We start from the raw sequence: 16,083 nt of genomic DNA, 5'->3' as shown, positions 1-16,083 counted from the left end.
ACTCGCTGCTGCTGGTGCTGTCGCTCTGGCTGTCACAAGACAACTGCTGATTCAAGTGACTAGTGGCTAACGGCCGCGAAACAAACAAAAGACGGTTTTAGGGCGCTTTCTGTTCTAAACGATCAAGAAAACACTAAGAAATCTAACACGAAAACTACGTAAAGTTTTATCAAGAACTGTTAGTTACTATGCAGAACAGATAAACACAAATAGAACCCCTTCCTTAGTGGAAGGTCGTAAACAAAATGCAAAATAAACGCTTTATACAAACAGTACTCGCTGCTGCTGGTGCTGTCGCTCTGGCTGTCACAAGACAACTGCTGATTCAGGTGACTAGTGGCTAACGGCCGCGAAACAAACAAAAGACGGTTTTAGGGCGCTTTCTGTTCTAAACGATCAAGAAAACACTAAGAAATCTAACACGAAAACTACGTAAAGTTTTATCAAGAACTGTTAGTTACTATGCAGAGCAGATAAACACAAATAGAACCCCTTCCTTAGTGGAAGGTCGTAAACAAAATGCAAAATAAACGCTTTATACAAACAGTACTCGCTGCTGCTGGTGTTGTCGCTCTGGCTGTCACAAGACAACTTTAAACCACAAATGCGATTAAGACGTATTAAACGCAGGCCGGGTGAAGAGGCTGTTGATGATCAAATAACTGTCCCAAAAAAGAAGATTAAAGTAGAGTTTTTCAATGCACTGTTGGACACCATGCACATATCCATGAAAGAAAGATTTGAACAGATGCAAGAATTTTCTGCGACGTGGAGTTTCTTGTTTGACATAAAAAAATCAAAATAAAGAAGAACTAATACAATGCTGTTCTAAATTACAAGAAAAGTTAACTGTCAACATGAAGTCAGATATTGATGGAAATTTGCTGTGCGACGAAATTTTAGGCCTGCAACACTATCTCGAAGACAGCCAGGCAACGCCTATTGAAGCCTTAAACTTCATAAAAAAGCATAATCTTCAAGAGTTATATCCCAACATCTGGATAACGTTACGTATTTTGCTAACAATACCAGTGACTGTCGCAAGCGGCGAACGCAGTTTTTCCGAACTGAAGTTCATAAAAACGTACTTGCGGTCTACAATGTCTCAAACAAGACTAACCAGTTTGGCCTCACTGTCCAGTGAAAATGAAGTTGCAGAAAACCTGGACTTTGCTAATCTGATCAGAGACTTTGCCGACAGAAAAGCGAGAAAAGTAAAATTTTAGTCGTTTATAATTGTTTTTCATTAGGCGTAATATGTTTTGTGTTCAGATGACTGACAGAAAATATAGGTTTATGGCTTACAGTTATATTAAATTCAATAAAAATATGGTACCCAATTCAAAATTAGTGTTTTTTCGTTATACATATTACCTCCTATATATAAAAATCAATTGTTGTGTGTTAGTCTCACCAAAACAAAGAAATGGCTTGACCAATTTGAATAATTTTTGTTTTGTTTTGTTCGCTTTAGTACAGGGGTGCTTCAGAAAAGAAAAGAAATATTTGGGATACACGAGCCTGTTTCAACCACATTTTATGCATCTTTTCTTTGCTTGGAACACCCAAAAACAATTTTCTGGATTTGTTGTAGATGTACAGTGCAGTACTACGCAATATTTTTAGACAATTTCCCAAAACGTGAATGCCCAAACAATATATCACTGCTATACTGACTGTTACGGCAGCGACAGCAGCATGCTGGACTGACGTCACAGGCTACACAAGACTCACATGGAGCGTCTTAGCGGGCTTTCAGATTATTTGGATTGCATTTCCATTTAAAAAAATAAAATACTCAAATTTACGGTGGAAAAAACCATGTTATGATCATAAGATGACGCCATTAACCACTTAAGACGATTTCTAGAAAACAGTCGAATACCGTGTTGCAAAGCACTGCCAGGTTCGCTATTTATACAATAAAGGGCGCCAACTGGACGACTCGCCCGGGGCACCTGGATGGCTAAGGCCGGCCCTGTATATATATATATATATATATATATATATATATATATATATATATATATATATATATATATATGCCGTTCGTTGTGATGCAGTGTCAAAGAGGTGGACGTTGTAGTTACGTTGCTAACCGCTCATAAGGCAAGCGCTGAGTCCCTGCGACAGTGCTGAGTTGGCTAGTGCCTGGAACACAGAAGTCTAGCCCGTTGCGTTCCCAAAACAGACTTCTCCACTGTGGCGTCATAGTCAGCAAGCTGCACATTTGGGAGTAGAATATAAGCGGACACTGCAAAAATGAGATTTTCCTGCGCGTCTTCTGTTCGGTTGGCGATCATCTTCGTACATTTTCGTAATTTTGACTTAAGTCTGTGTTCGTATCTGTATTTGATAGATCATCAATTCTCGTGGTTTTGTAATCAGTTCTACAAGGGTGGGTCATTTTTGAAGCAAGTAACCAACAGCGAATCACCTCCACGAATCCTCGCACGTGTCGTCCGTTCACGGTCGGCCACTCTAGGCCAGTCTCTCACTATGTTTCACGTCTCTGCAGGTGTTTTACGGTGATAATGCTTCGTCTGCCGCCATGGCAACCAAGAACCCTCAGGTTTGTGAAGCGCGCTCTGTCTTTCGGTTCTTAACTGCAAAACAAGTTCGTCCTCCTGTCATTCAGCGACAGTTTTTTGACGTTTATGGAGCAGGTGTAACAAATGATGGAAATGTGCGTAAATGGTGTTGGCTGTTTAATGAAGGGAAAACACATGTTTATGATGAAGAACGATCTGGATGGCCTACTGTCATGAATGAAGACTTGACAAAAAAAGTTGATGAGGCAGTTCGCCAAATCAGGCGCTTCACTATTGAATAGCTGCATCAGAAATTTCCACAAATTTGAAGATCAGTAATTTTTCACATTGTTACTGACATATTGCACTACAAAATAACGTGAGCGAGATGGGCGTCGAAAAGTTTGTCCAAAGAATACAAAACAAAGTGAATGGCACTTTCTTTGCGCATTTTGGAGTGCTATCACAAGGAAGATTCCATAAAGAACCATCAACGAGGAAGAACATGGTGACGGTTTCTTGGGACAGGAAAGGCATTATTCTGTTAGTCTTTGTGCCAAGACGAATGACAGTAAATGCTGAGAGGTACTTTGAGATATTAAAAGCTTAGGTCCGCTATTCAAAACCGCCGACGAGGACTGCAGTCTAGAGGCGTCGTTCTGCTTAACGACAATGCTCGAGCTCACGTTGCGGCAAGAACAAAGAAGCAACTGGACAAGTTTCTTTGGGAATTACTGGATCATCCACCGTACAGTCCTTACTTAGTACCGTCAGACTTCCATCTCTTTAAGAACTGAAGGAGGAGGAGGAGGTTAGTGTTTAACGTCCAGTCGACAACGAGGTCATTAGAGACGGAGCGCAAGCTCGGGTTAGGGAAGGAGGGGGAAGGAAATCGGCCGTGCCCTTTCAAAGGAACCATCCCGGCATTTGACTGAAACGATTTAGGGAAATCACGGAAAACCTAAATCAGGATGGCTGGAGACGGGATTGAAGAACTGAAGGAATTCCTTGGTTAAAAGTGCTCGGAAACTGATGAAATGTTGAAAGAAACTGTCACTAACTGGTTTAATGGTCAAGCGGCAGAGTTCTATGACGCTGGGATCCAAAACCTGATGCCACGAATCGACAAACGTTAAAATACTCTTGGTGACTGTGCTGAAAAGTGAAAAAAATGTACATATTACAGTTTGTGAAACAATTTACGTTCATATATAAAGCTCCTCTTACTCCATTTCCAGATCGGTTCTTACTTTAAAAATTACCCTCATACACTCAGAAAAACGATGGCGTTGTCTAATACGTAAACACTTAAAAAATGAATTGCGTCATCGGAAACATCACTGAAACAGGTGTTTTGTATTGTGTAAGAAGAGAGCGGGCGAGACAGTGGAGTTGTACATCTATGAACTTCATTTTTAATGGTTTACGATACTGTTACAGAAGACCGTAGGAATAAAAAAGACCATCATTTAATTATACACTGAAGCGCCAAAGAAACCAGTACAGACATGCGTATCCAAATACAGAAATATGTAAACAGACAGAATACGGCGCTGCGGTCGGCAACGCCTATATAAGCAACAAGTAAGTGTCTGGCGTAGTAGTTAGATCAGTTACTGCAGGTACAATGACAGGCTATGACGATTTAAGAGAGTTTGAACGTGGTGTTATGGTCGGTGCACGACAGATGGGACACAGCATCTCCGAGGTAGCGATGAAGCGGAGATTTTGGAGTACGACCATTTCATAATTGTACCGTGAATATTAGGAATCCGTCAAAACATCAAATCTCCGTCGTCGCTGCGGCCGGAAAAAGATCCTGGAAGAACGGGACCGGCGACGACTGAAGAGAATCGTTCAACGTGACAGAAGTGCATCGTGTCTGCAAACTGCTGCACATTTCAATGATAGGCCGTCAACAAGCATTAGTGTGCGAACCATTCAACGAAACTTGATCGACATGGGCTTTCCGGGCCGAAGGCCCACTCGAGTACCCCTGATGACACAAAGCTTTACGCCTCGCCTGGACAAGTCAACACCAACAGTGGACTGTTGATGACTGGAAACACGTTGCTTGATCGCACGAGTCACGTTTAAACTTGTATCGAACGGATGGATGTGTACGGGTATGGGGACATTCTCATGAATCCAAGGACCCTGCATGTCAGCAGGGGACTGTTCAAGATGGTGGAGTCTCTGTAATCCTGTGAGGCGTGTGCAGTTGGAGTGATATGGACCCCTGATACGCTGAGTTGCGACTCTGACAGGTGACACGTACGTAAGCATCCTGTCTGATCAAATGCATCCATTCATGTCCATTCTGCATTCCGACCTACTTGGGATACTCCAGGAGGATAGTGCAACACCACACACGTCCAGAATAGCTACAGAGTTGTTCCTGAAACACTCTTCTGAGTTTAAGCACTTCCGCTGGCCTCCAAACTGCCAGGATATGAACATTATTGAGCATATCTGGGATGCATTGCAACGTAATGTTCAGAAGGCATCACCACCCGCACGTAGTTTTACGAATGGACAGCCCTGCCGGATTATTGGCGTTAATTCCCGCCAGCACTACTTCAGACATTAGTCGAAACCATGGCACGTCCTGCTGTGGCACTTCTGCGTTCTCATGGAGGCCCTACACGATATTAACAGATGTACCAGTTCCTTTAGCTCTTCAGTGTTGTTGCATAAGGAGATAAAAATACAAGGTGGGACAAATAAAAGTGTCCCGGACATCAGAGGTCCACGGTACAAGGAAACACAGCAGAGGAAAGAAATAGAATACTAACTTAACTTCAGAAGATCTTGAAAGTTACCACCATTCGTCTCTTGACACTTTTGGGCCGTTGTCAGCAAGTTGCTGAAAATACTAAATACCTCAGTCCGAAGAGGCCATAAAGGCCCAACGGTACCGACCGGCTGCCGTGTTATCCTCGACTGGATGCGGGTATGGAGAGGCATGTGGTCAGTAAACCGCTCTCACAACCGTATGTCAATTTATGAGACCGGAGCCGCTACTTCTCAATCAAGTAGCTCCTCAGATTGCCTCGCAAGGGTTGAGGAAGTGGGTCGAAATTATACTGCAGGGATTGCTGCAGTCTCATTCTAAATGTTCTGTTGCTGTTCTTGAAGGCTATGAGAGTTCTCGCGATGCACCGAGATTTAAGGGATCCCCACGCAAAGTGATGGCACACTGAGAGATCAGGTGACGTGGCTGGGCAGCTGGGGCCTCGACCAGACTGACCTCTGCTAGCAACTCTGTCAGGCGTAAATATTGTGTAAATGTGCTCCGAGGTTCGGCCGGCTGTTGGGCAGTTGCTAGATTGTAGATCTTGTCCTTCTCTGCCAATGCATACATTCACGCTCAATGGCATCCACTCCTCCGGGCCACTTTTATTTGCCGCACCCTGTATTTACTTTAATCATTCCTATACCTACTTTCTGGAAAGAACTACATATGAATTTAATCCAGGACAGTTTTAGATAAAACTGCAAGATTAATCCGAAAGATAATTTTAAATTCTCAGTTCAATGTAAACAACAAATTACAGCGGTAATAAGTTCCAGAGTTAGCTTGGGTTCACCAAAGTAAAAACTCACTTCTCACTTAAGAGTTCGAAGTGCGTTATTACTCTTGTGAACTCAAGCTAACTCTGGAATTTATTATCGCCGTAATTCGTGTGCGACATGGCCGACTTTTTTGTGTCGCGGGAAATGCTCAGCAGTGTCGCACGCACGATTGTCGCCAGATTGGAAACACTGCGCGAGCAGCCGCCAGGACTGCCACAGGCCGGCGCCACTGCCACGCGATCCACGGCGCATCTCCGCGGCGTGTCGCCTCTTGTAGTGCAGCCAATCCCTCAGCAGCGGCGCTGTGTTAGCAACCGGCTACGCAACGAAGTTGTCGGGATGCTGCTTCAAACTCTTCCCCCACACCACAGCGGCTCTGCAGCACTGCTGCACTGGAAACGTAGAGACATGAAGGAACCAAATTCGATGGCCCACAGTGATGATGTCCCAATCAGTAGCAGAAAGGACCGCTACGACAACTATCGGACGATGAACCAAGACCTCGGCGCGCGCATAGGCTGTCGTAGGCCGCCCAGCTTTCGCTATCGGAAGCCACCTGCCGAAATAAGCGTCTGCGCAGGCGTGTGACCATCCTCGCCGTCAACATCCATAATATTTAAGTCACCACCGAAGCGTCGTCACTTATGGCTGATACTGTAGTTTCCCTTTGTGGTTGCTGCGAACTCAATAGTGCCAGGCGCTGTATCCCATTCTGTGCTCTGCAGGAATCCAGTATCTCTTTACACAAAATATGTCGAGCTGCAGGTTTTCGTTGCTTCTCTAATTACGCGGTACATCGAGGAGAGAATGTTGGTATTTTTGTAGTCTACACTGTGAACCGTACTGAGACAATCCTCGCCCATTGAAGATTTCTACAAGTGGTACAAACTTCTGTGTCATCGATGATCGACACATCTGTCTTTGTCGGTGTGAGAAGTCTGTCCAATATATGAGTTCCAGCACCCACAAGGAATTTTACTAACACCTCTCCTTCATTCAGCCTAGAAGAGCTCTGAGTTTTCTTGGCAGCCAGAAGACGCATTTAGCGTTATGTTTCTCCAGCAATCTTCCTAATTTCAAGGAAACGCCGCCGACATGTGGGAAAACGACCATTCCCCTTTGCTGTTCACTTTCTTCGTGCTCCTCGCATTGTCTAACATATGCCGGATGTAAGGATCTGTAAAACTTGTTTCGCAGGAAAAACTTTGCAGGAAGAAAAATGCAGGTGGCACATCTTTTCAAGTCAGTTGTCTGAAACTGGTATGGTTCGTGCTCTGTGAAGCAACGCGATATGCTGGCCAGAACGTTGCGAAGGATGGCGGCAAATGGTTTGCTGCTACGTCCAAGTTTGTTTACGGCACACAGCGTGATCCATCGTGCCATTCACTTTTCTCCGCACCAACACGTCCAGGAATGGAAGAGCGCTCTTTTTCTTCATCTCCATTGCAAACTTGATGTTAGAATGAATCACAGAACAGACCCTTTCCTCTGCGTTGTGACTCTGTTGATGATGATTATCTGCTTTCCTTGTATGCTACAGATATCTTCGATACGTTGCGACGTGAAACACCGAAGACATCAAGAACTTGGGTACGGGAGCACGTACCCAAACAATCACCAACAACTGGCCCACTTTACAAGTCATTTATCTCAAATACAATGCACTCACGACTACAAAGAACACTGTTCTTACTATGGCTGACACTTAGAATGTGTTGAGGACATTCCACATCTGCTGCTCGTGGTCAAATACAACGACGCAATCTGCAGGCTAGGCTAGTCTGCATTTATATTCAAGCAAGCACTTCCCGCTGTTTTCCATATTTTTGTCCTACCCCTTTATTTTTTCGCTTTCCTACCAACATTTCGCAGTAAACCTGACCATTAGCAGCAGACATGGCAATTCCGTAGGCTTCTACATCAGCAAATGCAATATTAGTCTGCCTTTCACAATTAACGGTCTGACTATTTAGCGAACCCCATTCAATCTATTTATCTACCAAACCCCTCGCGAACAGCGAACGGAAGAAACGAACACATAATTCTTTCTGTACGGGTTCTGATTTCTCTTATTTCATTAAGATGATAGCATCTCCATATGTAGGTGTTCACTAACAAAATATTTTCCCATTCTTAGGAGATAGATGGTGACGTCAGGAGAAAATCGCCTTTGCTTAAATGATTGCCACCCCTGTTCGCGTACTATAACCGTGCCATTCTGCCCTATAATTCACGATGATACGAAACTAGCTGCCCCTCTTTGAAATTTTTTGATGTTTTCTGTCAGTCCTATCTGATGCTGATCGCATACCTTGCAGCTGTGCTCCAGAAGAGGATGAAAAGACGTAGTATAGGCAGTCTCTTTAGTTGACATGTTGCATTCTTAATCTGTTCTGCCAGTATCTCGCCTGTGGGGGTCGCTTTTCCCAGAACGTTATCTACGAGGGTTGCCCAGAAAATAATGCACCACATTTTTTTTTTCTCAGCCGGAAACAATTCTAGGGCTGCGAAACGTTACGTATACACTATGTGATCAAAAGTATGTAGAGAGCCCCAAAAAGATACCTTTTTATGTTAAGTGCATTGTACTGCCACCTACTGCCAGGTACACAATATCAGCAACCTCAGTAGTCATTAGACGTCGTGAGAGAGCAGAATGGAGTGCTCCGCGGAATTCACGGACTTCGAAAGTGGTCAGGTGATTGGGTGTCGCTTGTGTCAGCGTGTGTACGCGTGATTTCCACACTCCTAAACATCACTAGGGCCACTGTTTCCGATGTGACAGTGAAGTGGTAACGTGAAGGGACACGAACAGCACAAAAGCGTACAGGTCGACCTCGTCTGTTGACTGACATAGACCGCCGACAGTTGAAGAGGTTCGTAATGAGTAATAGGTAGACATCTATCCAGACCATCACACAGGAATTCCAAACTGCAAGTACTATGACATTTAGGGGATAGGTGAGAACACTTGGATTTGATGGTCGATCGGCTGCTCATAAGCCACACATCACGCCGGTAAATGCTAAACGACGCCTGGCTTGATGTAAGGAGCGTAAACATTGGACGACTGAATAGTGAAAAAATGTTGTGTGTAGTGACGAATCACGGTACACAGGTTGGCGATCCGATGGCAGGGCGTGGTTATGGCGATTTCTTGGTGAACGTCATCTGCCAGCGTGTGTAGTGTCAAACAGTAAAATTCGAAGGCGGTGGCGTTATGGTGTGGTCGTGTTTTTCATGGAGGGGGATTGTACCCCGTGTTGTGTTACTTGACACTATTCCAGTACAGACCTACATTGATGTTTTAAGCACCTTCTTGCTTCCCTCTCTTGAAAAGCAATTCGGGAATGTCGATTGCATGTGTCAACACGTTGGAGCACCTGTTCATAATGCACTGCCTGTGGCATGGTGGCTACATGAGAATAACAACCGTGTAATGGACTGGCCTGCAAGGAATCCTGACCTGAAGCCTATAGTACACCTTTGGGATGATTTGGAACTCCGACTTCGTGCCAGGTCTCACCGACCGACATCTATACCTCACCCCAGTGGAGCAATCCGCGAAGAATGGGCTGCCGTTCCCCAAGAAACCTTCCAGCAAATGATTGAACGTATGCTTGAGAGTGTGGATGCTGTCATTAAGGCTAAGGATTGGCCAACACCATATTGAATTTTAGCCTTACCGATGGAGGGTGCCACGAACTTTTAAGTCATTTTCAGTTAGATGTCCGGATACGTTTGATCATATAGTGCATGTTACTTGAAGTCTCTTGAGCGAGGGCGCAAAGTTTCCGCCACTTCCGATAGATAGCGTAGCAGCAGGACACTTTCAAGTGGTTTCTGTAGGTGATGTACGTTCAAGCAAAGTGCCGTCACTAATTTCGCACTCTAGAGAAAGAAACTGTGGGGAATATTCACAAATGCTTGTGCAAAGTCTATGGGGCATCTGCTGTCTACAAAAGTACAGCTAGCCGCATGTCACGGAGGGTGAGGTCATCAGAAGGCGATTCGGCGGAGCTCCATGATTTGCAGCTGTCGGGGAGACCATCCAAGGCGGTAAAAAAAATGTTAAAATGTGTGTGAAATCTTATGGAACTAAACAGCTAAGGTCAACAGTTCCTAAGCTTACACACTACTTAACTTAAATTACCCTAAGGACAAACACACACACCCACGCTGGTGTTGTCATTCGCGATGACAGACGCATGACGATTGAGCAGTCGGCGCTGCATCTGTCAATCAGAAAAGGAAGAGTGGATGAATTTTTCCGCACTCTTGGATATGAAAAAGTGTGCGCAAGAAAGTTCCCGCATTGTCTAACAGTGGATCACAAATTGCACTGGAAAAACATTTGTTTTGATTTGTTGCAACGTATAGATTCTGAGAGGTAGGCCTTCTTGTTCGACACTCCTGGAAATGGAAAAAAGAACACATTGACACCGCTGTGTCAGACCCACCATACTTGCTCCGGACACTGCGAGAGGGCTGTACAAGCAATGATCACACGCACGGCACAGCGGACACACCAGGAACCGCGGTGTTGGCCGTCGAATGGCGCTAGCTGCGCAGCATTTGTGCACCGCCGCCGTCAGTGTCAGCCAGTTTGCCGTGGCATACGGAGCTCCATCGCAGTCTTTAACACTGGTAGCATGCCGCGACAGCGTGGACGTGAACCGTATGCGCAGTTGACGGACTTTGAGCGAGGGCGTATAGTGGGCATGCGGGAGGCCGGGTGGACGTATCGCCGAATTGCTCAACACGTGGGGCGTGAGGTCTCCACAGTACATCGATGTTGTCGCTAGTGGTCGGCGGAAGGTGCACGTGCCCGTCGACCTGGGACCGGACCGCAACGACGCACGGATGCACGCCAAGACCGTAGGATCGTACGCAGTGCCGTAGGGGACCGCACCGCCACTTCCCAGCAAATTAGGGTCACTGTTGCTCCTGGCGTATCGGCGAGGACCATTCGCAACCGTCTCCATGAAGCTGGGCTACGGTCCCGCACACCGTTAGGCCGTCTTCCGCTCACGCCCCAACATCGTGCAGCCCGCCTCCAGTGGTGTCGCGACAGGCGTGAATGGAGGGACGAATGGAGACGTGTCGTCTTCAGCGATGAGAGTCGCTTCTGCCTTGGTGCCAATGATGGTCGTATCCGTGTTTGGCGCCGTGCAGGTGAGCGCCACAATCAGGACTGCATACGACCGAGGCACACAGGGCCAACACCCGGCATCATGGTGTGGGGAGCGATCTCCTATACTGGCCGTACACCACTGGTGATCGTCGAGGGGACACTGAATAGTGCACGGTACATCCAAACCGTCATCGAACCCATCGTTCTACCATTCCTAGACCGGCAAGGGAACTTGCTGTTCCAACAGGACAATGCACGTCCGCATGTATCCCGTGCCACCCAACGTGCTCTAGAAGGTGTACGTCAACTACCCTGGCCAGCAAGATCTCCGGATCTGTCCCCCATTGAGCATGTTTGGGACTGGATGAAGCGTCGTCTCACGCGGTCTGCACGTCCAGCACGAACGCTGGTCCAACTCAGGCGCCAGGTGGAAATGGCATGGCAAGCCGTTCCACAGGATTACATCCAGCATCTCTACGGTCGTCTCCATGGGAGAATAGCAGCCTGCATTGCTGCGAAAGGTGGATATACACTGTACTAGTGCCGACATTGTGCATGCTCTGTTGCCTGTGTCTATGTGCCTGTGGTTCTGTCAGTGTGATCATGTGATGTATCTGACCCCAGGAATGTGTCAATAAAGTTTCCCCTTCCTGGGACAATGAATTCACGGTGTTCTTATTTCAATTTCCAGGAGTGTAGATTGCGACAGGCGATGAAGCCTCGGGCCACCATTTTGTGCCCGAGACGATATAACCGTCGATGGAATGGCGCCAGTCCCACTCCCCACAGAAGAAAAAATTCAAAGCAACTGTTTCCGCACGTAACGTCATGATTATCGGGTTCTGGGATTGTGAAGATGTGATTTTCATTGGTGTGACGCCATTAATTCAGAAGCATATGTCAACATGTTAACAAAACTAAAGATAAATATTTTGAGGACGATAAGGAGGTGATTCACTGTTTCCGCCACCAGGACAGGGATTGGTACCGACAGGGCATACACTCTCTTGTTTCGCGCTGGAAGAAGACCATAGAGTAGGATGGAGATTACGTAGAAAAACAGAGTGTGTAGATAAAGCACCATTCTTTCGTGTGTGTAATTCTCATTATGTTTAACTAAGAATTGTTGAAGGAAGAAAACGATGCATTACTTTCTGGGCAACCCTCCTAGGTGATGATTCCAGTTTAAGTTATTTGTAGCCGTAACTCCTAAGTACGTAGTTTAATTCACACCCTTTAGATTCTTGTGATTTGTCATGTAACCGAAATTTAATGAATTCCTTTTAGTACTGATGTGTTCACTCTTTCTGTTATTTAAACTCTATCTACCTAATTCACCGTACAGTTCTCTCGTCGAAACAATTTTGCAGTTAGTTTTGATCGTCAGATGACTTTACCAGACGCAGAATTGCGGCATGTGCAACAATCTAAGATGGCTGCTCGAAGAGTGTCCTAAACCGTTTATACAGGTAAGGAATAACAGAGGGCTTATAATTCGTACTTCCTTGGGGAACGCCAGATATTACCTGTGTTTTACTCAACGACTCTCCGTCAGTTACTATTAACTGTGTCCTTTCTGACAGTAAATTACGAATCTTTTCACACAACGAGACGATACTCCGTATCCATGCCACTTGATTAGAAACAGCTTATGAGAAACGCTGTCAAAAACCATATGGAATGAATTTCACATCCCCTGTCGGCAGCACTCCTTTGTGAGAATAAAGAGCTAGTTGAGTTTCACAAGAACAATATTTTGTGAATCCGTGTTGGTTGTTTGTCGATAAATCATTTTCCTCGAACACAATGTATGTTCGAAAATCCTACTGCAAGTCGATAATAGCGCTATGCGCCCGTAATTCAGCGGATTACTTCTACTTCCTTTCTTGAGCACTGTTGTCCTGTACAACTTTCCAATCCTTGGGTTCGGATCTTTCGACGAGAGAACGGTTGTATATGATCGACAAGTATGGAGCTATTGTGTTAGCATATTCTTATGGGAAACCAAATGGTATACAGTCTGGACCGGAGGCCTTACTTTTATTGAATGATTTAACCTGCTTCATTGCATCTAGGATGTCTAAGTTACTGATGTTGGCAGTTCTTGTTTATTGCCCATAGCTCGTGGTCTTGCGGTAGCGTTCTTGCTTCCCGCGCCCGGGTTCCCGGGTTCGATTCCCGGCGGGGTCAGGGATTTTCTCTGCCTCGTGATGACTGGGTGTTGTGTGATGTCGTTAGGTTTAAGTAGTTCTAAGTTCTAGGGGACTGATGACCATAGATGTTAAGTCCCATAGTGCTCAGAGCCATTTCAACCATTTTGTTATTTATTCTCATTGTAGAATACATATTTCGTCTTCTCTTGTGAAGGAAATTCGGAAACCGTGTTTAGTGACTCTCATTCAGTGGCACTGTCATTTATAACATTACCATTGGTATTGTGCAGCGAAAGTATTGATTGAGTCTTGCCGCTAGTGTACCTAGGGTTTTCTACCAGATTTCGAGAACAGAGTTCCGGTGCTGAAACTGATAAAAGCATTTTGCGCTGAAGATCACACTAAGTTTCGATGTTCTGTAAAAAGTAGACAATATTGAAGGTTTTGCGCACTTTTAAATTTGACATGTTTTCCTCGGTCTTCTGCAACTGTCTGCTATCTCGTTTTGTGTATCGTTGGGGATCACTGCCATCACTTATTAGTTTCACTAGAGGTTGAAAATACCACTACACTTGTAAGGTTATTTTATTTAGAACTTGACTTATACACCCATCTTCAGTTGTCGTAACTTGGTGCTGTGATCACGAGCGTCGCGGTGGATGGGTGCAAGAAGCGGTGTGCTACCAGCGAGTGTAGACTACTCTGAAGACGGGCGTTTAAGAACACGAAACCGGTCGAGTTCTAAGTAAATGAACCTTACAACCTCTAGTATAATGCTCATTTTCGGATGTTCCTCCGACAGGATTGTTCATCTTTCATCTTATTCATTTATTTGGTATATATCTCTGAACTAACGTCGATGCTGTTTACTTGAACTGAAACAACATCTGGTCTACGCTTACAGGATCAAAATGAAAGGCGTGGGGACTGCCTCTTAGGAATAAGTCAAGGGAATTTTTATCTGATGTTTTAAACAGATACTTTTGCAATTATTTTTGGTTGATTTGGCTGTACCATATTCAGTCTTGCTACAATAACTTTATGGTCACTAATCCCTATATCCGTCATGACGTTCGCTATATGCTCAGGATTATTTGTTGTTCGGAGTTCAATTTCGAGAGTGCTCCTGAACTAACGGTTCAAAATAAATTTCTGAGAAAACATTCAGTACGACTTCTGACGGTGTTTTGTGCCTGACACCGACTTTAACATGTATTTTCACCCATATATCAAGAGTAGAGTGAAGTCATCATCAGTTATAATCGTATGGGTGGGGCACCAATATGAAATGAGACTCATGTCTTCTTTGAACTGTGCAGCCACAGTATCATCTGAGTCGAGGGGTCGGTAAAAGGAGCTAGTTCTCACAGGAACTATCTACTTCAGTTTCACTACAAGATAAACAACTTCTGACACCAACAAACGTTCCGCCATGAACTGTATTTCGTCTATCCTTTCTGAACACTGACAAGCCCTCTGTAAAAATTTCGGCTGAACAGTCAATTAAATAAAACTTTTATACGAACTTTCGCGCTTTCGAAACTGCTATGTCCGCTACTAATAGTCGGAATATTACGTCATATTGGCAAATATCGTACCTGAGAATCGCCTGTGATACCGAATCTAGCCGCGAAACAGAATCAAGCAAACACTTACCGTTTATGCAACTGACGAATTGGAACCATTCCAGTGCCATTCAGTAACTGTAATGCTGGATCTAGCTTACGAGGGAACAGTGAGTAACAGTCGGGTGGACATAAGTGACGAAAGGGTTCACCACATGCAGCTTAGGAACTATTGGCGATCAGTAGCACTACGCGAAGGGGATGGCGTGTGTGCTAGAATTTGTAGTACAGGGACGGAAGGATCACTGCAATGAAGGACACGGTTCAGCAAGGTACGTTCTCAAATACAGCGACAAGTAGGTACAGCTCAAAGCAAGCGCATTCAGCGCAGGTGCTCAGATGGTTCAAATGGCTCTGAGCACTATGGGACTTAACATCTGAGGTCATCAGTCGTCTAGAACTTAGAACTAATTAAACCTAACTAACCTAAAGACGTCACACACATCCATGCCTGAGGCACGATTCGAAACTGTGGCCGTAGCGGTCGCGCGGTACCAGACTGAAGACCCTAGAACCGCTCGGCCACACCGGCCGGCAGCGCAGGTGGCAGTGGAACTATTGCAGTAGGACTAACTCTTTCGAATGAGAAACCAATTAAAAAGATGATATATTGTAGGTGCCAGGTATTTTTAGTTAGTGTTTGAATCCGTGTAAAGGCGGACAATTTAGAGAAAAAATAAGTCGTAATTGCCAGTGACTATAACAGTCATCAGTGTAAGCTGGATGTAGGCACAGGACATGAATTGTAAGAGTCTGCGTCTTCAGACGGCAGGAAAAGGACAGAATAGACTTTATTCACATATTTATTTATACATTTATTTCATTTGGCACAATTAGAGCGTCATACTCTCTCTTAATCTGAAGAGTCAAAACAACTGCTACCCCTACATAAAATCGTCTAGGACCCCCGCGAGCACGCAGAAGTGCCGCAACGCAACGTGGCATGGACTCAACTAATGCCTGAAGTAGTGCAGGAGGAAATTGACATCACGAATCCTCCAGGGCTGTCCCTAATTCCGTAAGAGTAGGAGGGGGCGGAGATATCTTCTAAACAGCACCGTACA

Source organism: Schistocerca serialis, chromosome 7 (genome assembly GCF_023864345.2).
Source record: "Schistocerca serialis cubense isolate TAMUIC-IGC-003099 chromosome 7, iqSchSeri2.2, whole genome shotgun sequence".
Lineage (NCBI taxonomy): Eukaryota > Metazoa > Arthropoda > Insecta > Orthoptera > Acrididae > Schistocerca > Schistocerca serialis.
Note: the sequence above shows the minus strand (reverse complement) of the source record.